Genomic DNA, 21761 nt, shown 5'->3' on the forward strand with positions numbered 1-21761 from the left:
CTTGGATAACAAGTTATTAATATGGCACATTTAAACTTGCCACCTACAATAAGGTCATTTAGACCTATAATATGACTCGCGAGAGAACTTCATAAAGCCAGAAACAAAGTTTGAGGCTGCCTTGGCGTGGGGCAGCGCTGCTCCCAGAGCAGGCACGCAGCTCGGGCTCCGCTCTCTAGGAAGAAAGTTCAGAGCAGGAGAACGCACCCAAGGCCAACCAAACGGTTCGCATCTGCTCTTCTCTGAAAGGCGAGTGTAAATGGAGTAAAGAGGAAAAAAAGAACCCAAACACACAGTTTTGAATGAGTAATCTCGAAAGCTGTGCTGCGTCTGCTAGCAAACTCATCGCAGCTTTGTGAGTGAAAAAAACAACATTTGGTTCCGAGGGGAAATTCGCCCGCATTTGCACCCTGCCTCATCCATGTGCTTTGCAATTTTCTTGCTTTTAATAATAAGCGAGGAAGTTGGAACATAATCCACCCATAAATGTTATTGCAGTAATTTGACTGCGCTGTGTTTGTTCATGCATTAGCCGTACACATAAAGAGAAGTGGGGCTGTATGGTGGTGATCCTCCCACAGCCTGAACAAACAGAGATGTTTTGGTATATATTGGATTTCAGACCCCGAATACTTTGCAATAGCTTTAAAATTTGGAAAGCTGGAGTTGGGGTGTTTAGTTTCAGACCTTGCCTAACCTAACCATGCCTGCAAGAGTCCCAGCAGGACAGGAACACGGGGGGCATGCCGCACAGGACACAGCTTGTGGCTGGCAATTCCTTCCCCACGCTGCACATGTGAGCATCACTGTGCTGCTTTTCGGTATTAAGCTCTTGATTGCTCTTGCCCTGGCAGATTCTGTCTCTTTAAGTAACTAAATCTCATTTTTAAGCTCTTCCTGGGAAAAGGATGTTACACATGAGTAGAAAAATGCAGGCAAGAAAGGCTAATTGAATGAAAAGAGAGAATTAGGTTAAAAATAGAGTACAATCTAGTATCACATTTTCACTAGTGTAACCTGAAATGAAGGTGTCTCCAAGTCCCTAGTGATGCCAGAGTGTTTAGATGTTGGGCACAGATGGAGACACCTATTGAAATGTGTCTGAAGAAGATTAATAGGACTTGTCAGTGTTGGGAAAGCACTGCTTTGCTGTAAATTTCTACTAGCACAAGATGAATTACCGATGAATGCTCAGTTATCAACCCCATCACTATCATTGGACACTAAATCAAATTGAGCAGTTATCTACAATCAGAAAATTTCTTTTAAAAATAGGCATACACCTTTAGGCTTAAACTCTTTAATAAGACAATAGTCTCGATGGTATGTGTGTGTTCGCTAAGGGATGCATTTTAAAGTTCCTACACAAAAAGCTTCTGTTCTGAAACGAACTCCGAGCTTAGTGTGAAATCAGGCTTGTCAAACAATAGAAGATATTCAGAAAATACTGGTTGCATGATATAATGTTCTGCTGGGGGCCGGATCCAAAACACATTTTCAGCCGTGTCATTAGATTTTGGATCAGACCCTATTTGTGAATGGCTTTTTGTCATCACTCCTCTCCCTTTATTTTTGGTGCTGGTAAAAAACTTCTCTCTACCTTAAAGACTGAGCATCCTAATCATGTAGTAATGCAAAGTAGCTGTCAAGGCGCGGGGTGTAAGTAAAATAATAACATCCCCCCTCCCCAACATATTTAGGAAATGACAGCTTAATGTAATGAAATATGTGATGAAAGAATCAATGAATAAAATTTTACCTAGAAATATTTCTTTTTACTCCTTTAAAAAGGGGAAACTGTCACAAGGAAAGCTATCACAAGCATTCACCAGCCCAGTGATAAAGCATATTAGCTGCATTCACCGTGTGATGCTGCTGCTGACAATGATGTTAAATAAGCATTACATATTTTTAGTTTCTAGGACTTCTCTCCCTCTCACCCAGGCATGGCACTGCTTTATCCAGGGAGATTTATCGTGGCATGTTTTCAGAAGTCAATTTTTCCCTTTTATTATAGACAAGGGCAGTCATTTATGTTTAGGGAGGGAGACAGGTACAGTGCCTTTATCTGATCGGTGTCCCCAGCCCCAGCCACCTTCTTAATCGACGGCAAATTCCCGCTGTGCAGGATCAGGCCCCCTCCGGGCTCCTTCTCAGCCAAGGAATGTATCCTTCCCTTCTCCTCCACATATCTTACCTGTGATGTATGCTACTTTTCGAGGAGGGAATAATATGCCATTTACCACAAAGCACAGCTTCAAAGCCTTTGTGTGTTTTGCATCCCCAGCCAAAGCTTTTTATTTACCACCTTAAGAACGTAACCGGCTAAGGGATAGTAGCCGTTATTGTCTTCATCTTTACACCCTCATTTTCACGCAGCAAACATCCCATATTAGGGCCAGATTCTCACTCAGATGGAAGTTATTAACTTTAAGCAGAACGGAGCCGATTTCAGCCAGCCGCAGCCCGTGCCCTCCTAACACAGGCTCTTTAAAGCATCTCCTTGTTCTTTTTTTTTTTTTTTTCTTTCTTTCCTTTGGAGGGCATGAGTCTTTAAACATGTTTGTTTTACAGAAAGTGGTGGTCGATTTCTAACTTATTTTCCCCAACAAACATGGAAAGAGAATATTAACAGGGAATATTAATAGAGCTGAGTGCGGCACGGTGCTAGTTAGCTTGTAGTAGCCGAGAAATATGAACTAGTGAACATAATCCATAAACTCCATTTGGTTACTATAATACTCCAATCTGTATTTATTACAACCCCACTCTGATGCTTATACAACTGCAATTGCTAGATTTATACACTCTAATGGTTTCACAATAGGAAAAACCTGTGTTCTTTATCTTTCTTTTCCTGTCCAAAATAACCCCTTCCACATATACTTCAGGCTTCCCTGGACCTTGTCTGGGTTTAATCACAGGCTGTGGGACAAAATGTGCATTATTAAGAAATATAAATATTTTCAGAAGCAATCAAAGGGTTGAAAGATTGATTCGGCATGTAGATTGGATTTAATTCGAAGCAGCTTTGTTCTAATGAGGACTACTGGGATACAAAGACAGCAGCCGCTTATGGCCACCAGTTGGGAGCTTGGATTCACTGCAGTAACCTGTCAAGAATTTCACCCAACTGCCAGGTATTAAACAGCAAAGTGTGGGGGAAGGTGATTTTCAGCATCCTTCGTCAGGGGCTGGATTAGGATTTCAGAGCCCCTGCTTTACTGAAACAACAATTCCGGCTAATTTCTCACTGCCCACAGGGACAAATCCTGCAGTCCAAAGCTCCCACTGACTTTGGTGGCCACTTTGCCCAAAGGCAAGGTGGTAAAACTTGGCTCAGCAGCAAGTGCAGCAAACCCCAGAGCTCTGCAGCAGTTTGCCCTGGTGCGTCTGCTTTTGCAGTGACTTTTTCTTAGATTTCACTGCCTGCACTGCAAGATATGTCGGGACTCTTATTTTAATTTTATTTATTTATTTTTCTTGCATAGGGAGGTGTTTTTTTTTTTTCCCTGCAAAAGTGAAATGCAGCTCACTGTTGGCTTGGAAGCTTGTGTCCTCGATGGGTGACCCAGCAGAACTGCCATGCTCATCCTGCATCCCAGGGAAAAGCCTGCAACGTCCAACAAAGCATCCTTGGAGAGGGAGCTGAGCAAAAGGGGACACTCCTCCACTTTGCCCTCAGACTTTAAAAAAAAAAAGAAAAGTAAAATTTCTGTGCGTGCTGCAGAGGGGTCACGTCACAGGTACTTGGGGAGCGCAAGACCCTGGCAGCTTTCCTAAACGTTGAACGTACAGTCGGAATCACAGCACACACAGGATCAAACACCGACTAGTTTCTCCCTCCCCTTAGCCCCCCCTTGCCTACTTTTGTCCATAAAAGCAATAGAAAGAGAGAAAGCTTGAATTTTCTGAACTGTTTCACCCATCCACAGCTGGAATTCCAAAGTGAAATGAAAATGCCTTTAAAATCAACCCTACATGGGAGCCTGAGAGAACAAGTTTTCCTTTGTTGTAGGGTATAGTATTATTTGCTGTAGGTTTTTGATATACATTCTAAATTAGGCCTGCAAAGGAATGCTTCATCTTTAATTCATCACTCTCAGCTGAAAGAGATTAGCAATGTCTAGCACGCACCCTTCGTATGGTGCTGACCTCATCAAGTATGGCCTGAAATTAATTAGCCTCATTCATTCCAAATGGAAAAGGATAATGGAGCTGCATTTTAGAGATGACCATCACAAATTGTATGCAGCATATTTAAAATCCCTCCCCCCTCACTCCCCTCCCCATTTAAAAAACTATGTAGATTAAAATTCTTTCCAGAACTTGCAATATGTCAGAGTTATCAAGGCATTGGGAGCAGAAACCACTCCGTTTTTATTTGTGGAACTGGGAGCCACATTTTGTGTGTGTGGCTGTAAAAGCAGCAAGTCTGTCTTAATGGCAGAACACCTGGAATTAATTTGATATTTCCAGGTGCTCTGGAAAACTGGGGCATCAAGCACTTGATGTTTAAACATTCTTCCACCCGCTCACTTAAATCAATATGAAAGTGGTGTCCCTTTGTCATTCATACATGCAAAGTGCTAGCACAAACTCCAGCTTGGCTTCAGAGTCCTACATCACTCATAATCTAATTAGAAATCAGAGCAGAGCTGAAGCAGCATTCTTTGTGGATTCTTGGGCAGCAAATAGGGATACTTGTCTTTTGTTTCCCTCCCCGATTGCATCGTTCACAAGCTTTCACACCACATCTCTAAAGGTGGTTAGGTGCCTCAAGATGTTGACAGGCATGAAGGACAAGATTATTTAGGTATTTAGGTGCCAACCCCGGGTGATTTCAAATGGAATTAAGCAACTGGATATTACTGGGTGAAAAAAAAAAAAAAGAAAAAAGCTTCCAATGCAAACGAAAAGCTCTAACCTTAAACACGACTGTTTTTTTTTTTTTTTTTTTTTTTTTTTTTTTCCCCACAGTAGTATTGCCCACAGGGTGATTTAACAGAAGTCTGCTGATTTTTACCATGGTCCAGCACTTAGCTTTGTGCAGTGCCTCTGTGGCCAGGCACTGCACTGCCCTGTGCTCTGGTTGCTTCCCCAGAGACAGGGAAAGCAGCAAAGGATGTGGGGTTTCTCCCAGGATTTTGGAAGATGCCTCAGACAGTGGTTAGGAGTGGGCCAAAACCCAGGTCCAACCTGGATTCCTCCCTCTGGGTACTCCTCTCGCCAGTGCTGACTGCTGATGGATCACAGCAACATGGATATTCCCCTCTCCTTGCTCCCCAGCAGCAGATCGCCAGGAGGCCCTGAAAGAATCCTGTGGGTAAGAGACATGTTTTTCCTCACACCAAGTAATGCCTTTTGAAACTCTGGATTTTGAAATGGCAAGGTCAGAATGGTGCCTCCAATGCCAGGGGCTGGAGAACACCCCTGCAGATTATACACCAGAGGCTGGATACACCGGGGAAAGTTTCTGAGAAAATTGACAATTAATTATTCCTTTTTAACAAATATTTGTCTTCCAAAGACTCCATTCATTAAGGCTGCCACTGAATCCAGGATTGAACCTGTTATTATTAATCCTAAATTAATTCACATTTGTCTACCATGAACAAAGCTGCTGGCCATCTGATAATCCTAACTTGCTCGGGAAGAAAGAATGAGCAAATGTTATAAGCAGCAGGTGAAATCATACCACAGTTATTAAGCCCTCTTTCAGGGCAAGCACAGGATAGATTAAATTGTTATGTTAGGCCATGTTGTGAGCCCACGTCAATTTTGTTTGAGATCTTATCTTAGCTGAGAACTGTTTCCTCCTAAATTAAACTAAATGCTGAAGACATGAGAAGCATATTGACCCAAAGATTCAAAACTTTGGACTCAGCAGCCTTCTGATCTTTTGTCCACAGAGTATCGAGTTGTAAAGCTGCAGAATATTAAATAATCATGATTATCTTCAACTTGCCTAAATTCATTTGTCGTACGGAAACACTGGCACGGATTTTCCTTACTGTTTTTTTCAGAACAAGTTGTTGATTCTGCCTGAAAGCTGGTTTCATTTGCCACAGAACTTACAGTCTGTGATCCTACACTTATATTAAGTCTCATGCACTAGCCAGGCATGGTCATTTATTCTGTCTCTGGTGCTCTTAATCTCCCTTTGCCAAACCCCATTGTCCCATACATAAACAACCCAAATCTTACAGCCACAACGAATGAGCTATACTGGTACTTCATTCAGCTGTTATCATGCACAAGCAGTTCTTGAGATTCAGAAATGCACTGTAATTCACCTGGGATAAGAAATCAGATTTAAAAATGAGCTGAACAGACATTTTTAGGAATAAGTAAGTTTCTAAATAAACCAGCTTTTTAATTCTGCCTTTTCTATATTAGTACTGTAAATCAATATAGTCTGCACTTGGAGGAACCCAAATGAGTTTGAATTGTCATAATTAAATATTGTTCTATTTCTCCCAGCACAGCCAAACAAGGAGTTTTACTCCTGACACAAGACTTTTCTCAAGTAGGGACAACTTACTAACTTACTACAGCAATGATTTAAGCTCCAAGTGGTTCCACATTTTTTAAGAAAACAAATCATCACCAAAATGCATAGCACAACTCATCCCTGGTGTCAAGCACTGAAGAGATGGAATAATAGAAGAAGTAATAGTATATAGCTGCTTTTAAAGGCAAATATGATGACTGCACATTAAATAATGTGATCTACCCAGCTGGACTTCCAGTTATGTACAGGAAAACCGTGTTCATCCATCACTTCATCCACCTCAGCTATAACACTGGTGAATGCCCAACTGGTGGGCATTAATACTAAGCCATAAGTTGGAATGGGAAGAAAAGGGGAGTGAAAAGCTGTATATTAGCTTAGACAAGTGTGATGCCATTGCCAGGCTGAATTCATTGATGACACCAGGCATTAAGTAAATAAATCTTTACCTACTGAAGCAACAGTTTGCTGCCTTTCAGGAACGACAGCCAGGAGGCAATGCAGCAGATTTACAACAGCAGGTATCAACGCACTGGCTGGAAGCCCTGAGCACAATACTGTGATTCAAAATGGAAGCACACCTTTACCCTGAAAAATAACATTTTTTCTTATTTCAGTCTCATTGCAAATGTTCAAGAGTTTGGGTTTGATCTTTTTGGCTGGGGTAAGGATTTCTGTCTGTGAAGTATTGAGCACACAGAGCCAGCCATTTGGGGATTTTCTATTCTCACTTAGCAAATACTACGGAGATGCTCAATGGCACAATGGGGGGCCTGTGTGGGAGGTCAGGCCCTTCTGTGGGTTCTGGTTTGCTCCAGACATATGTTACCTATAGTGGTTTCTCCTAAATCGTTGGACACTGACTCCCCAGTGAGCATGTGTGTTGGAACTATCAGTATGTCGAGTAGCTATTGCTGGTTTTTACCAGCAAGGTAAAATGAGGTACATTATTTGGCTCCTCTTCTGTAAGATTTTCTTCCCATACATCTTAATGCCACCATCCTTTTCCCTTAATAACAACATAAATGAGTACTCTATTGGTGTAATTACAATAACGGTTCTTTTACTGCAAATACTAGAAGCCTGTAACCTGTAATTCACTTTTCCTGATACTCCTTTATTCTAACACTAGACATGTTATTTTAAAATGTCTGGGACCTCAAAGCTAAGTTTATATAGTGATATGTATGAGCAATGGGAACTAAGCATCCTCCTTAGCCGAGGCTTTAGAACTAAGCAGCATCTCTTTGCCAACTGGAGCTTAGTTCACCCACCAATACCATAGCCACCACTCCCACCAGGGCTGCAGTGTGAGAGTTAAGCAAGAGAAAGCATCTCTGTTTTAAGGTAACAGCCTATGAAAGACTTACTAGCCAGCAACAAGCCTTCTTTTGCATTAGTCCACAGTAGATCCAGGTGCAATAAGAGTATTTGCTCTCTCTATCGTGAATCTGCCGTTCCTTTTGTAACAGCAGCTCTCCTTCTCTTTCAGGGATGAACCTAAGAGTCTGGAGAAGTGCTACATGGCCTGTGTCTGTCCTGGGTCCTCCTCATCAGTGCCTTGAGCTGTGTGAAGCCCCAAGAACCAAGCCACCGCCAAGGGCATGACTGGGTGCTTGCTCCTGTCACGAACCATACCTGAAGTACAGCGCCAAGGTTCATTCGTAGCTTCTGCAAGTAGGAGCACTTTCTGTAGGCTCACATTAGTGTGCAGCCCACTCTTTGTGTAGGCTCACTCTAGTTTACAGGTATAGTGTTGGTGATGAGCGAGACAATAATGTAAAGATAACCCATGCAAACCCTTTTCTAGAACTGACATTGTTTCATCACTTTCTCTATTTTCTGGATGAAGCAGCCAGCACAAGGAGGGCATGCTGACACACATCCCACTCGATAGTTGAAAAGAACAAACTGACAAATGTTTCTAATTTGCTGAAGTTTATCAACATCCCAGTGAATAACGGGTGAATGATATTTTCCTTTGGCTATCCATAGATGTACATGGAAATGCTGATAAACTGACACTTAGTCCAGGGACTGTAAAGAAATATATCAGATACAATATTCCTAGTGAAAACCTTTATGGAAAGTGTTTCTGCCCCAAGCCCCTGCCGGGAGACACACAGTGATGCTCCCTGAGACCTGGCAGCCCTTCGAAGTGAGCATATGGCCCGCCCAGCTCTTGCAATACCACTGCATGGTGAGTAAACATGCTGCAATATCAGAGCAAGCAGTGGGCTGGTTAATAGCAAGGAGTTCTCTGGCTCCTTCCAACTTTACCGACACTTTGGGAATGGATTCCCTGTCTCTGCTGCTGAGGTGAGCACCGTTTGCAGAACAGGCAGGAGAAAATGGAGATGATCTCTTTGGGGGCAGGTGGTGTTTGTGGCCCTCTCCCATATAGCTGCTGCTGCAGCAGAAGACTCCTGGTGTGTTAAGGAGATGTGATTTCTGATGGACCAACATTGCCTGCTTTATTTTTATTTTTTCTTTTTTTTTTTTTTTCTTTTTAAGATTCGATGTTACCTGCAAAGTAACGAGAGGAGGGACCTGAGGGTAAAACCCCTACCGTTGGTGCAGGTGTTGAAGGGCAGATCAGTGGCTGCAGGAGCTGCATCTCTGAGGCAGCTGACAAAGCCAGGCTGGTCGGTGCTAGCAAACAGATCTGGTCCTGCCCCTCCGCTTCTTGCACTGGCAGAACAAGGCACTGAAATCACTGGAGCAGGGATCGGGCCAGGAATGAGCGGCTGAGTTGCAAAGCAAATTAATTCCTGCCAAAAAAGTTCAGCTATGCTCAGAAGTATGTAAAGTGTCTGATTTGAGAAGTGTCAAGTAGCATTTGTGACCAATTATCCAAGATGAAGGGGGCAGAGCTATGTTTACATGTACTAATCTTCAGCCAAAGTTTGAAAACTCCAATTCATGGACACGCATCAAATTTCCTTTCCAGGCTTGGCATTTGCCTGTACGCACGCACGCACATTGCTCGGGGATGACAGGAAAACATGATTACGACTTGCAAATAATACAAATAAAAAAAAAAAGTGAGGTGAGCTGCCATGCAGCAGCAGCATGGTAATTAAGCCTATACTATGATAAGTGGGGGGAAAAAAAAACACAGACTGCTGTATGAGTAAAATAGCTTTATCAGCTGAGCTGAAATATTATGGGTGATGTCTCTGCATTGTTATTTTCCACAACCTGTGAAGCCCTGGGAAATGATCTACACAAAAGAATAAGAAATGAAAGCTGCCTCTGCCATCTTCTGTTTAATTAACACAGGTATACCAATTTAATGCAATTAATCAAGATAGTAGGGATTAAACAGTAACTCACAGTGGGCAACGACAATGTTATCAATGCTATGGGCATAGAAGGGCTAGAAAATGATTGTGGTGACTGGAAGCACTGTGGGCACGAACAAGCTGACTAGTTTTGGGTGGGTTTCAGGGGTTTGTGCATATCTATTGAAACTTAGGAGCAGCTGATTTTTCATATGGCTGAGTGTTTTTCTGCCCTGCCCTTCCCTTTCCCCTCTCGGACCTTGCAGGGTAACCCCCAGAGCAGCAACAACTTTAAAAGTGATTCCTCTTTCTTCTAACAGGTTCCTGATGCCAAAGGTCTGACCTTAAAATGAGCAGCACACAGGGCAAGAACGGGCACTGCAGCGAGCTCCTGGCCTTCAACCCTTCCACACACGGCTATTTTGGTAACCAGAATGCTGTAGTCATGTTGGGTAAAGGAACAGAGAGGGATTTCTCAGCATATTAACTCTACCAGTGCTGGATGCTGTGTCCCTATATAGGTTTCCTGCCTCTATATAAGACCTTAAGGGCAGATTTTCAGAAATCTTTGGATTTCTTGCCTGCAGGAGAGGCACAGCCCCATTCACTACAATGCTACTCTCCTCATTAATGTTCATCAGGGCTTGAAGTACTGGGACCACTGCTGCTGGCTAAGAAGATGGCTAAGTTTCCTGGGCTCATTCTCTTGGCTTAAGAAGGTTAAATTGGGTGATAATGAGTAGTAACTGTGCCCCTTTTTACAGTGAGGTAGACACTTTCCTTCTAGTAAACAGACAGGGAGATGAGCCTTCTCATCTCGCACAGGTTACCAGGCAGCCGGGATGGTAAGGGTTATTCGTCGTTTACCAAACTGTTTGACTTGGTTCATGGGTGAGAGATGAAAAGCAATGTATTGTGCTACCAGTCCCCAGGGCCAGCCAGTTCCCCTAAAGTAGCATTTTATTTAACAAGGCAACTGCTGGCCCATGGGAACCAGGGAGTTAAGGAAGAGAGGACAGTCACAACTGTAAATGCTTCCTTCGAGCAGATGTCTTAAAGCCGCCCTGAGCCTCACTGCTTCAGTGCTGCAATATGTGCTCCAGAACACTCAATGGCCAGAATGCTTTTCCCATAAGTTACTCCCCTTCTTCCCACCAACATTTCCATTAGGTTAATGCAGTGTTTCTCTCTACCCTGGTCTGTTTTGCTCCATCTTGCTGGGAGATGTCCCTTGCTGTTGCAGTGTGAACCACGAGATATTCGGAAGTTGCATTTGTTGTTTGCTAGTGTTACTTCATTGTGGTAATAATGCATCTGCTGAGTCAGCTTTTTTTTTTTTTTTAATTTAATAGTCAATTTCCCATAAGCTTTTGTTGCCCAGTTCCTGCCAATAGCCAGGGAACAAGCAAAAGTCATCACAGAAAATGAGCAACTAGTAGGTAAGTGAACAGACGAGTAAATGCAGGCCATTCATGTGACAGGATCCAATTCATTTTTGTGCCAGGTAGATTTTTTAAATGGGACTTCTCCCAGCGGAGAGCTCACACTGCTCAAGGCCTGCTTCACTAAAAAGACAACACAATTATTCAGGGTTTATTATTACTTTTTATCACTAGTTTTCCAGCCACCAGGAGCAAGGGCAGAGGTGAGATCAGGACCCAGTTTACTGCCATGCACTGTACACACTGTACAGTACGCTTTGCCCTAAAAACCCTATAAAAGGTGCTATCTGCTTCACGTGGCTGACAAACACACCCAGGATGAGGACCAGGTGAGTCTGAGTGCAGAACCCATCAGAAGAAAAACCAGGAACCCAGCCCGAGCTTCTGTCCTGGGATCCTGATGCCTCTTGGTTCCTTTAAAAAGTAAACCTTTACATTTTACTTTTGTTTGAATCACCAAAATGATCAGTTGAATAAATGCTGCATCCTTTAAAACATTATTTATTGTATTTATAGGAAATATTATCCCAAGCTAGTGGAGATTATTAAGAGTAATAAACTCATCAGGAAAAAATGTAGGTTGGGTGTGACTGAGGAACTTGTATTTTATCCTGCAGTGCCACCGCAATCCCTGGCTGTGCAGTCCCGGGATCTTCTGCTATCCTACTCTCTGCTTTCAGGCTGTGGTTGAAAGAGCAGCTTTCACAGAGAAATGTGAATACTATTTTGGGGTAAGTGGATTTTTACTCAATTTGGGTTTTATGTAATGTATGAAGTCTGTACAAAGCCCAGCATTAATCCCAGCCTAGTTGTGAAAACACGTTTTGGACAACCTCGTCCAATCCCATAAAGCATACCTGTGTACCGCAGTGGTACCTGCTCCATTTATATATTATTATTATAATAATTATTATTTTTTTGCTAGGTCAGCCCTTTCAGAGTTCACATTTAATTTGTAAAGGATTCTGTATCACACATCAGTTGTGCTATCTCTCTACCTTCTGATCAACTGAGAGATTTTCTTAAGACTATTTATATTTTAATTTATTAGAACATTTCTCTACTTCCTTATTTGAATAACTAAGGATTTTACAAACATAATATGATCTAAAAATAACTCTCCAAGATGGAATGGATACTCATTATCATTTTCTCTTTAGTACTTGCAAGTCTTGGGTTATCTTATGCAACCTTTACATGTTGGCTAGTGTTTTACTCTTTCGTAGCTTTGCTCAAATACGGAAGGTAGTGATAACAGATAATGTGTGTTATAGGTTTCCTTACAGATGAAATCAATGAAGTGTCCTGAAGTCTGGTAACTACTCAATACCAGCAGCCTATATGGCCCTCTGTGCTATTACTGCTGCTTTGAACCAATTTATTTAGCCATTTTGACTTTACTCAGATGCATTCCTTCCTGCTGCCACAGCAGGGATACAGAAGGTTTTAAACCATGCAGTCATTTCCATCCCAGATTTCATGAGGGGTTATTCTTGTCTGAGTGATGAATCATTCATACATCCTTCTACGGATACCAGGTGAGTTACTCACATTTAGGTGCTTCCAAGTAATACACAGAAAGGTGCTGAGAAAATGACAAGTCTCTGACCAGTCAGGAAGCTCAGCAAAAGTAAATCTGAGCAAAATGCTTGCACTAGGGCTCAAAATCTTTCTAGAGACCTGGGGCCAAAGGGCTTCTGCCTTCAAAACAACATGGCCAGCAGGGAGGTGGGGTGCTTGCATTACTGACTGACCATCAGCTGCCCTGTCCTCAGAAACAGTTCAGGAGAAGACTGAAAGTACCTGAAGGTATGAGAAGGATAATTAAGTTTCATTGTGGGAATGAGTGTAATCTGTCCAGACAAATCTAGGAACTAATATTGAAAACTAGTATCTGAATATGAAAAATTAGTAATTTTTGAATAAGGATGTCCAACAGGATGGTAAATTTAGGGAGTAAAAAAGCAGCTTTGCTTGATAGACCATCTCTCCATCTTCCTCTAACCCATTTTGTCATTCTCTTTCTCCCTGTTATGTTATTGCAAAAAAAAAACCAAACCAAAACAAAACAAAAAAAAAACCCAAAAAGTATAAAATCTAATATTGAGAATGCTTTAGCTTCATTTCAACCTTCTCTTCTCATAATGCTTTTTTTCCCACTGTGAAAATTCCCCCTATGAGATAACACAGGCCACGGTGATGTTAGCCTTGCAGGACCACATTTGCTGGCAGCACAGCTGTATTTTGGGGGGGTCTCCAAGGAGGCCAGTTTCCCACTCTTCTGGGGCTCTTAAGGATGGTTTTGAACTGGCATGAGAAATCACCTGGCGCTCAGAGCAGAGCAAGGGTGTGTAGGACAGTATTTTCTCTGTGCCTTCTTTGCAGAGCAGAATAGCTGCTCTATAAACAAATGTGAGTTTTGCCTCATTCTTACACAGTGTGAGTTATGAAAGCCCACTCAAGACATAATGAATGTATAGATCATTTTGACCAGATCATAATCTATAAGTAAACATTCCCTGAAAATGTATAGTTGAAATAAAGAACTTCTTGCTACTATTGCTGTATCAGTATCAGGGATTACTGATGAGGCCAACATGATCCTGAGGCTTTGTGCTAACAATGTTTAAATACAGTGAAGAAGTAGCTACAGAGTTTGGTTAGCAATTTACTTTTCATGTTAGTATATTTAGGGTTTATGCTGCTGGAAACAAAACCTGAAGCTATGCAAGGTTTACCTGTCCCCAGACTTTACCACAAGCCCCAAACTTAAGTTCACCGGGAGGCCCATTAACACTTATATAACTTTTCTATTAGGTTCCCCTGATTTTGGTAACAATATTAATAAGCAAATCACATAGTGATATCTCAGAGCCCTATTCCCTCTGCAAATTAAGTACCTACAACACCTATGACTTCTTCACTGTATAGAAGAAGCCTGAGGACACCAGGCTGAGACCTATGGCTGATTGCCACCACAGCCTCTAGGCCATGGGTAGGTTAAATTTAAAGAAGGTGGCACTTAAGTGACATCTGTGTGACATGTGCTGTAATGTCCAGAGATTGGACTTTATGTATTCTGCTCTAAAGCTAGAGAGCAAGTCACTAGGAAAAAAAAAAAGGAAAGAAACACGAGGGAATAAAAGTACTTTTGAAAGAGAAGAAATCTACATTTCAATGAAAATCCTTTCAAGGCATTTCAAATAAGAGTCTGAGAGAAATAATTACAAAGTTTGGAGAGAAAGAACGTTAGCTTTGATATCTTTTTCTTCTATGAAGCAATTAAAATAAGCAATTTTTCAAATACTAAGCAGAAAATTACTAATGGCTGAACCCAAAAGCTTTCATTTCCTTCTTGGGGCCTTTATTCTTCTAAAAAAAGACAAAAAAATGTGAAGGTGGTTTTCCAGATAGATTAATGCATAAAGCAGTCACTAGTTGGATGTCATAAAAACTACAGCAGCATAGAATAGCTGAGATTAAGAGCTAGATTTAAATCATGCAACAGTCCAGTTAATATCAATGTCTAATTAAGAAATGCATAAGAAGTCTGTAATGTTGATTTGATGGAGAAAAACTCTAATAGGGTTTCTTTTGGAATTTTCCATTTCAATTGCTGTGTAGACTTTTAATGGATGTCCTATCCAGTCTTTGGTATTAGCAGGAATCATCCTCAAATTAAAACCAGGGCCAAAAATGGAACACAGGTAGACAAATTAGCTTGTCTGGGAAGCAGTCTGGGTAGCATGACAATGTGAGCTCAAGCTGAAATTTTAGTACAAATAAAAGAGAACAAATGTCTCAAATCTGGCATAGAAACCCTATCTGCTTATCATTTTAAACAATTTTAAACCCTGTAATTTCAAACAATGCAGTGCTAACCCATTTCCTCACCTCCCTCAGCCTGCCCAAATCTCTGACAATTCATACGTAGAAATCCACAGACCATTAAGAATTATTAATTAGCCTTTTTAAATAGGAAGACTTTCTATAGCCATGTATATTAGCAGCATGTAGAGGTGGGCTCTTTTTTGCTTTCAGTGGGGTTTAGAGCACACAGCTCCCTATCACCATCAACGAATGCCATACAGCTCCCACTCTTTTCTGGGTAACTAAAGCTCTAAAACTCTTTGAGCAAAACGAAACCCATGGCATCTGCCACAGATCATCCAGGATGTTTGGTCTCTAGGTATGAAAGGGGAACTGGTTTTACACTGCATGCCATTGACACCCTGAAGTTGTTACGTTATAAGCAGTGTAACTGTGAGCATGTACAAATCCACACAGCAAAGAGGGAGGAAGCATAGCACTGGATTAAAGCAGCAGTGTATTTGTTATCGCCACTTTGTTGTTGACCCAACAAATCCAGAGGGAATTATCTCAAGAATCCAGGAAGACAGCAAACTCAAAATAACCCCTATGACCTAGGGAGCGAGCACGCTGGGGAGTCATTTTTAAGTTCATTAGAGAACATTAAAATACAACACACTGGTCATGGTAAAGGAAGGCATATTATTCCATCTGTCTATATATTTCTTTCCAATACTAAATCCATCCAGAGACCTTTCAGAATTATACTATTAAGCCTTGACACTTCACTTAACAAAAAAAGTAGGAAAGACTAGAGGTAAAATCACAGTAACAGTGGAAGTTCAGCACTTCCGAGTTGCCATCATTGCCTGAAATGTCGGGGTCTAAATCCTTACCTGGCTTTACTCCATCGACCAACGAGGCACAAATACTTACATAGCAATGCTGTGGCACTGAGACTGCCCCAAGGAATTTTCTCTTTCAAAGAGAAGGGAGCTAGGACATTCTAAGTGAGGTGTCCACCCTCTGAATGATATGAAGGTCTAATGTGGGGACATTCGGGTCAAAGGAGTTAGATTTTTTTTTTTTTTTTACAACCCCTCCTACTTGACTGTATGACTCGGGAGCTACCATGGACAAAGATGCTTTTAAATCAAAGTGGAGCACTGCTTTTGTTGGGTGCTCTCCCTGCAAGCTTGGATTTATGCAATACTTAGAAAATAAGAGCACGAAGCAGGCTGCCTTTTGCAAAAGCATGCAACAGAAAAATAAACAAACCTTAACTTGCCCAACACACTTGAGAGCCACAAAGCAGCTTAGTTTTATTAAATGAGAGCACAATTTCTTCTTTCCTCCATAAAACTGTCCTTTCAGACATTACTACAGTCATGACCTCACTGCAGCCCTTGGATTCTTTCTGAAAAGATTAAAATGAACTAATATACCAGTGATCTCATCAAAGCGTAAAGGACATCTTATGGAGGGGGGGAAAAGACATCAGGAGAACCTCAGTGCTTCATCTGCATAAAGACAGTAGCAAAAGGCCTGTAACATTGTGGAGAAGCACTAAAGATACAACACCAGAGAGGCATTTTTCCGTCTTATGAACTCTTAGGATTTGTCCTACCTGATCCTACCTACCACCCTTTTAGCTGCCTCCACAATCCATTCTCTTCCTTGTCCTCCTGCCTTTATGAAAATCTTCCTTTGTCTCTTCTGTGCCCTTCATCCAAGTTCTAGCATACCTGACTGTTCTTTGAATCATATGCACTAGTATTCTCAAGTACTTCCAAAACACTTTTTGCAGGATATATACACACAATGCCATTACACAGAAATATTCACACACTTCATCTTTAGCTTAAGTAATCCTGGCTAAGGATGTGCTTCCTATTTGTCTATGCAGCTCAGAGGCCAAGGGCCTGGATCATGGCAGCCTCATGTACTTTGGGGCACCTTCTATCAGAAGCCAGGAGGGCAGGCAGGGAGAGATGCTTTCTGTTTTCTTCAGCAGGAAAAGCTGTATTGATGTAATTGTGAATGCCACCACGTTTTAAAGGTTGTGACAGATCATTTGGTTGAAAACAAGACAACCTTCAGAACATGAGAACAGTGATAGTAATGCAACCTTATCTGTTACACCCATAGGTGCACCTTGCTCTGGCCTGAGATCTCTCCAGTAAGCAACAAGGTGATGAACTGGTTTCCTGACTCATGCTGAAGGTCACGTAGGAGCCCCAGGCCCACCTTGGTGTGCCCGCCCACATCCCCTGACTTTTCAGGGAGGGACGTGCCGGTGCGGCCATTCCTCTTCCCAGGCGGCCCTATTACCCCAGGCAGGCAGGAATAGCTGCCACCACTGCCACCGCCCGAACGCTGTATGCTTGGCAGGAGGAGACAAAGCTACTCATTTCCATCTGTGACACTTCTCAGCCAGGAAGAAAGCTGCTGGGCATGAGCCCGTAGGCTGGGAGGCATCAGAGCAGCCACCTGTTAGATGCTGACAAAGAAACCTCCCAAACCCATCAGGCAGAGATGAATTCCCAGGACCAAAGGAATCTGATACAAAGGGTGGCAATGCCTTTCTACCCACCCAACATGATTTGTTCCTCCTAGATGAGGCAGCAGACAAACACATCCGGCCCCATATGCTCCTCAGTTTTTAGATTTGCTTTGGTGAGGAGAGTCCCGATCAGTAGGATAGGATAATATGTGCTGCAGCCCTAGTAGAAGTCCAAATAGCCCAAGGAGCAGTGCAGAGCATCTGCTACCACCAAGGAAGCAGCGGGCATAAAGCTGTTGGTTTGTCTGGAGGCACAGACTTATCAGCACCGAGGTGGGTGGGAGAGCTCTGGACATGCACCAAGATCTCCTCTCCCCACAGATTTACCAGCTCAGCTCAGCTCAGGCCAAAGGAACAGGGACAAGGTCCTGGGCTCTGCTCTGAGTTCACTGCTCTATTGATTACAAAGCGGTATTTACAGCAGATCAGGATCCTGAACTGAGCCTGGCCTGCCAGCTGAAGCTGTACAAACTAAGTCATATATTCCCCAACTACAGATAAAAGCAATGGCCAATTTTAGACTAACGATCACTTCTGCCAAAGGAAAGAAACTCTTTGAGGTAAGTTCCCTGGGATATAATTCTTTCTTTACAGGTTAAAGCAGGGGTGTAGCTAATACATATCTGAGTCGTAACATGGATTTGCACCTTTCCCATTAAATACAACTGGTTCATGTCCAACGAATCACTTCTATTCCTAATGCTCACTTATATCTTTACAACTTCTGCATTAGCTGCAGGTGTGAAATGCCAACTGATCCAGACTTCTCTTGTTGTCAGCAGGAGTAATGCATGTAAAAGGCCTGATTTTCAGAAGTGAGGTGACCAGCATCCCTACTTGCACATCTGCTTCAATAAATAAATCTGTGGAGATTTGCAAGGCTCAAATATGCACAAAATGGGATGAGTTCACTGGGGTCCATACCTAAAAAACTGTTCACACTCCTCATTTAGTAGGCAGGTCACCATTTGCTCTCTATACAAAATATTGCTCTTTTATAAGAGTAATCAGCAATATATTGGTTAAATGGAATGTAGACCTACTATTCCAATAGCAACTAATATGAATTAAAAACAAGTGATTTCAAAAATCCATGTAATACTGTGAAAAGCCCTGAGCAGAACACATGTCAGAGTACTTTTCATGAACATCTAAGATCCCAGACCTGAGATGATGTTGCTCAAAACATATACTTCCTTAAAGAGGTTGTTAAAAACATTTTCATAATAATCAGATGAGATGCACTTTTCATACTGGGGAAAGGAAGCACTTGGTTTGTAATAACAAGTGTTTGGAAAAGTCTATTAAGGTTCAAGGAACCGTACTGTTGCAGACAGAACGGCTTGTATGTACCTTCATGGAAGTGGCTATTGAATCAAGGTGTCTTTTTCCCCTGAAACTTACACCAGAAATTCAGTGCAAAGACTTTTTGTGTTTAATCGGGCTGACTTCATTACCTTCCTGAGTAATAGAAATTCCACTTGTTTCCCTGAGTGGTGGAATACATAAACATGAAAAGAAAAGGGGAAAAATAAGAGATGTGGATTTTCTTTGGGTGAAGTAATACAGGAGAAAATAGGGCTTGACAAACATTTGAGTATAATATGCTTTGGGTTTTTAACAAAAAGTCCAAAGAAACATGCTTGAACGAACATTTTATAATGCATACCTGTTAGTTTATCTTCATTTTTGTTGCCACATATAATTGAAAAACTTACAGACAACTCATAAGACTTTTAGTTTCTGTTGAGAAGTGCCTTTTCCAAGATAATTCTGTAGGCTATTACTTTAGCCCACTGGGTATCATGTAGGCAAGGTGTAAGATTATGCACATGAATATTTCTGTCTACCACTTCTGTGTGCTGAGACAATATCAATTTATACTTTCTTCTGTCATTGGTCCTTATTCCGTAGAGGATATTCTTAATTACCAGCAAGACAATTTGGTAATATCATCTGAAGTGTTACAGCATCATTCCTGTGATGATTTACACCTACTTAGTCTGATCATTGAATTTTAAACCATATATTAAGCACAGAAGGTGGAGGATATGTTTTTTTTTCTCTACAGGACACCATTTCTATTTTTAATAGAATTACTCTCCTTTAACTTATTGGCAGGGTTCTTCTCAAGGATAGAGTTTTTCAACACAAAGACACCATTGCTGAACATTTGAGCTGCCCTGAAAAATTCAGAGCACGCTCCTATTCCAGTTCTAATCCACTCAGGTCTAAACACCTAAATGCTAATTTTGACGACCGTGCATGAGGGACATGCTTTTATGGGGATTCTAAAGAATACAAAACCAAAAATACCTCAGCTGCAGAAGAAGCTCACTGTATTCCTTCCTCCACTTTCTGATTATGGTTTAAAATTTATTCAATCCTTGCAGGTTTACTCCAAAGTCTTTGGGAATGATGGGAATTATTCTATTGACACCAAACTCTGCTTTCTACTGGATTATGGAAGATGTTTGGGCATCAGATTTGCTGGCAGTGGCACGCTAATGAAATGGGGAATTTTATAAACACATCAGGGAGGGTAAGTGCCCAATAGAAAAGATGTCATATAGAGATCCAGAAATTAGTCTGCTTGTAACAAATAAACTAAGGAATGCTTACTAACGAGTCATGAATTTCTTTATAATTGTTTCCACATTTGGGGCATTTTTTTCCCCTAAATAATCTACAGAAACCCTGCAATCGAATGGAGTTTTGGCCAGGGCTATGATCAGAACATCACATCTCATGTAATGAAAAATAACATGTTGGGAAAGATTTTTTGCTGTTCAAATTACTTTTCCAAAGCTTTATTTCAATCTGAAGCCATTTGCTTATCCTCCTCCTCATTTCCTATTTCTAAGATAAAAACAGGAGTTCATATCAATTTAGAAGAGTAATAAAACTAAAGAAAATTCAGGCAGAACTGTAAAGCACAGTCTATTTTAAAGTTCCAAGTCAGATAATAAGAATCTGTTTTGTGCTGTACTTCCCTCATGAACTCAGCTTTCCATAGTGCATTCAGTGTTGTAATAATGCAAATCAAATACAAATTTTAATAACTCCTTCCATTAAAATGATCTATTAATGTTTTAAGACTCCAACACTTATGAGCATGATTCTAATTGCATGATTTTGCTCCAGGCAGGTTTTGCAAATCTGCCTGATCATCGGATATTTGCACTGCTAGTATAATTTTAAATAAGTTATTTTTTGGAAGAGTTTCAGTAACAAGAGTTTTGTTTGATAGTGGTTGTCTTGTGGGTAATTGTATGTATCTGCTTCCATGTGAGGAAAAAAAAAAAAAGCTAAATTTAGAACCCTTGGAAAAGAAGGTGGCTGAAGTTTATAAAATGACAAATGCTGTGAAGAACTTTCTGAAGAGGAAAATGTTTACTCATTTTAACACAAGGAGCAAAAGAGGCTTGAAGTCAACAAAATTTTATATTTGTTATGCAGCCCGGTAAGGTTGTGGGACTTTCTGAACACAGAACACCAAAAGGAAAATAGATCAGGAGAACTACTTTGTGTTTGACTTCCTCTGACGTTTTTCTGTAGATTTGCTATGGGTTTCTGCCCCAGACAGCATAACAGGCTTGCTGGACCTTGGGTCTACCTCAACACAGCTACTTGAAAGTGAGGCAGATGGTTATTTGAAAGCTTGCTCCTCTCTCCACAAAGCTGTGCAAAACCTCAGGTTCTCATCACTCTGCAAAGAGGGATGTGCAAAATGAACAGGACAGGCCTTGTAAAGAGGGCAGGCAGGGCAGCAGAGCTGCAAAGAAAGCATCTGCTGAGTGGCTCGTGAGCCCTTACCTTGATGCAGTCCCTGGGCTTTATCTCTGGTAGCCAGCTCTTGGCTGCCAGCAATCCTCAGACAACCTGTTTTCCCCTTGAGCATCACTCAAGATCTACACCAGGTTTCCCTCCTTTGATGACCAAAACATCAAGAGTCTTGCACTCGTGATTCAACATTTCTTCTGTACAGAATTTACCCCAGCTATTGTTCATGACAAATGCCTACATAAGCCTCAAACAAATGAGCATTAAAACTAGTAGTAGTAGTCTTTTTTTTTTTTTTTTTTTTTTTTATGGGGTTAAAGGATTACTATTTAGTGAATGTTGATAGTTGTACAGCAAAAAGGGAT

General features: G+C 41.4%; 1 long non-coding RNA gene across 24 annotated transcripts in view; it reads left to right on the top strand.

Annotated features, from left to right (window-relative positions):
• Nucleotides 1-21761, top strand: part of LOC137863262 (uncharacterized) — a 48401-nt gene that overhangs the window by 16724 nt on the left and 9916 nt on the right. For 5 of the 24 annotated variants that reach the window (XR_011100791.1, XR_011100792.1, XR_011100783.1 and 2 more), the window contains exons 5-6: nt 4981-5326; nt 8007-21668. This is a non-coding gene — a long non-coding RNA (uncharacterized lncRNA). Of the gene's footprint in view, nt 1-4980; nt 5327-8006; nt 21669-21761 lie in introns of those variants that run through there. The other 19 variants (XR_011100801.1, XR_011100803.1, XR_011100794.1 and 16 more) reach the window with 14 other exon arrangements.

This window comes from Anas acuta, chromosome 12 (assembly GCF_963932015.1).
Source record: "Anas acuta chromosome 12, bAnaAcu1.1, whole genome shotgun sequence".
NCBI classification, from domain to species: Eukaryota; Metazoa; Chordata; class Aves; order Anseriformes; family Anatidae; genus Anas; species Anas acuta.